Source organism: Microtus ochrogaster, chromosome X, assembly GCF_000317375.1.
Source record: "Microtus ochrogaster isolate Prairie Vole_2 chromosome X, MicOch1.0, whole genome shotgun sequence".
NCBI classification, from domain to species: Eukaryota; Metazoa; Chordata; class Mammalia; order Rodentia; family Cricetidae; genus Microtus; species Microtus ochrogaster.
In genome coordinates this window covers 55,846,510-55,849,542 of record NC_022026.1, presented here as the reverse complement: position 1 = coordinate 55,849,542, position 3,033 = coordinate 55,846,510, and the positions used below count along the sequence as shown (strand labels likewise).

The 3,033-nt window shown below is 55.1% G+C and overlaps 1 pseudogene; it reads right to left on the bottom strand.

The window, feature by feature from the left end:
- Nucleotides 1-297: 297 nt before the first annotated feature.
- Nucleotides 298-2,595, bottom strand: LOC101989395 (annotated as a pseudogene).
- Nucleotides 2,596-3,033: the final 438 nt, after the last annotated feature.

Below are 3,033 nucleotides of genomic sequence, written 5' to 3'. Positions count from 1 at the left end.
TCACAGCCCGGCTCCCGGCTGCCTGGCTAGCTTATGCCCCAAAATAACAACACACAAACTGTATTCTTTTAAACACTGCCTGGCCCATTATATCTAGCCTCTTCTAGGCTAATTCTCACCTATTAATTTAGCCCATTTCTAATAATCTGTGTAGCACCACTAGGTGCACTTACCGGGAAAGATTCAGCATGTCTGACCTGGCGGCTTGCTTCATCGCGTCTGGCTCTGAGAGGAGCTGCATGATTTCTGAGCTCACTTCCTCTTCTTCCCAGCATTCTGTTCTGTTTACTCTGCCTATCTAAATTCTGCCTTATCAGATGGGCCAAGGCAGTTTCTTTACTAGCCAATGACCTTCCTCCATCGTAGTGGTGCCTACGGAAGACTCTGGGGAGCCAGAGGGGTCCTCTCTCAGACCCTTGGAGAAGACTGCACATTGCCAAAGTACTGTGGGCAAGGAGGTAGGGCCAAATGACCCAACTGTGCAAACTAAATAGTTCTGTTCGGAGGCCCAGGAAGAAGGATTTCATAAGACAGCAACAAAATCAAAACACTTGAACAGAGCTATGGGCTGGGCCCAGGCCTCCAGATTCACCCTGTTGTTTGTAGAGGTCAAAGAAGGCTACAGAAGGTAGGGTTTGACAGAGGAGCCAAAGGCTGGCACTGAGAGCTGGGGAAGGCAGGAGACAAGGGCCAAGGGATCAGGAGAGCTGGAACCCCAGGAGTCTCTTAATAGCGGCATTGATGTCCCCGCCTGTGGCGATCAGGGCCTGTAGGTTAGCTTCACGGTTGACAAAGCCCATGGAATTGAGCTGGTCCAGCTGTTGCTGAAATCTCACTTCTGGCATTGGCACCTGTGAATTTCCACTTCCAGCCAGAAGCTGGATCATCTGCTGCTGGGCACTGGAACCTGCCGTGGGAGGAGGCGTGCCTGGTAGGCCTGGGGAGGGCGTTGGGGCCTCGGCTGCAGACCCAGAGTTGCCTGCCAGGGGTACAGGGATCCGGGATGTCCCAAAGGAGCCAAGGCTTGGTACCAGCCCAGGGGCTTCAGTTTGTAGGGTCTGCAGGCCCTGCTGGATCTGCAGCAAGGCCTGCATGGCCCGGGGATTGGTGAGGATGGAGATCGACTCTGGGTTCTGCATCTGCTGCAGGAACACAGGGAGCTGCAGGCGGAGCTGCTCCTGAAGCTGTGGATTCCCCGCAAACAGCGGGACATTCACCATTATCTGAGCAGCAAAGTCAGGATTCTGGGCAAGTGTCTGCATCATGCTGCGCATGTAAGGGGCTGAGATCACATTCTGCATCAGCTGGGGGTTTTCAGAGATCTGCTGGAGGAGCGCCTGCATTTCTGGGCTGTTGAACACCCCTGACCCCAGGCTCGCCGCATTGATCCCAAGGGGGTTCGAGACTGTCGGGTGCACCTGGCTGGTCCCCGATGCTCCGGTGCCCTCCCCACCGGACCCGGGGGCCTGAGAGGTGGGGGGCGAGGAGCTCCAGGGGTTAGGGAGGGGCACTCGATTCTCAGTACGAAGAGGCTGGGAAGACGTGCTCTCGGAGTTCCCGGCCAGGGAAGAGAAGGGATTGTTGCCGAACTGTTCCCGAGCAGCTGTGAGAACGGGGTCCTGGAAGTCGGTGTACATGCGGCGGAGGGCATTATATCCTCCAGGAATGCTTTCCAAGTTGCTGAGGGCCTGGTCCTGGTTCCGCATCATTTCTTGCATCATGGCTGGGTTCCGAGCAAGCTCCATTGTCTGTCTCATGAGCTCGGGGTTGTTGAGCATGTGGCTGATCTCAGGGTTCCTCTCCATCAGCTGTTGCATCTGGGGGTTAGCCATGATCATGTGGCGCATCAGGTCAGGGTTTGACATCATATCCTGGACCAAGGGGTTCTCCATGATCTGTGTCAGCATCTCAGGGTTGGACATGAGCTGTCTCTGCATCTGTTGCTGTAGCTCCATGAAGTTGGCAGAACCCAGGCCCAGACTGCCTAGGCCAAGGATGCCCCCAAAGCCAGAGAGAATAGATGCAGTGGCACTTGGGGGCCCCTCTGAAGCCACTGGAGAGGGTCCTCCTCCATTGCCAAAATCTGAAGTGGCATTGCCAGAGCCGCAGGGCTGGGCGGGGGTAGCAGGGGAGGCAGGTGTGGTGGAGGGTGCAGAGGCAGAGTCGGGAGTGGATGGGGGAGAAGCAGGAGTGGCCACTGGATCTTGAGCCTTCTGAGGGGTCTTGATGACTAAATGGACCGTGAGCCCATCCTTGATCCCATGCTGGTTCAGTGTGTCTCCATCCTTGAGGATCTTGCCTGCGAAGAACAGGACCAGCTGATCCTGCTGAGCCTTAAACCTCCGGGAGATTTCCTCCTTGAACTCCTTGACCGAGGCTCCATCGCAGATCACGATCTCCTCCTTGTCCTTGGGGGTCTTGACGGTGACCCGAATCTGGGGCCTCATCTCGGCCCCGCTCGGCTCCGTCATGCTGCCGCCCGGCCGCCTGCCAGCCCGCGAGAGGTGTAGTTTTTAAATCTTTTCCTGAAACCACTGTGCCAGAGGAAATCAATAGCCTGCGAGAAAAAGAGATTTTTTCTGACAGGATGGAGTGTGTGGTTGCCTAGGTTACCTGGAGAGAGAGAAAGAGCCAGGCAGAGGGAGACTGTCACATGAGCAGCCTCATTCTACAGGATGCAGCCCTAAAGCCAGAGTGTGGAGGAGCATGCTCAGTATTTCAGAGCCTTCTCAACATTAGCAGCTTCCTGAAGGGGTCTGAGCCTGTTTGTGAGATGCAAAGACAAGGAGGACAAGGACACAGGCTCTGGTCACAAGCTACCGGGACCGTTGGATTTTCAGTGAGGGTGTGCAGATGGGGCAGTCCCTCTCCTGCTTATAGTTACAAGGAGAAGGGTCTGTGAACACCTGTGGGACCCTTTAACCATTAGACAGATGCTATGATTTCTGTGTCAGCCATCCTGTCAATGTTGCATGTTCTGGGTACATTCACACAAGCAGTGAAATGCAACATCGCTTAGAACCCATGAAATTC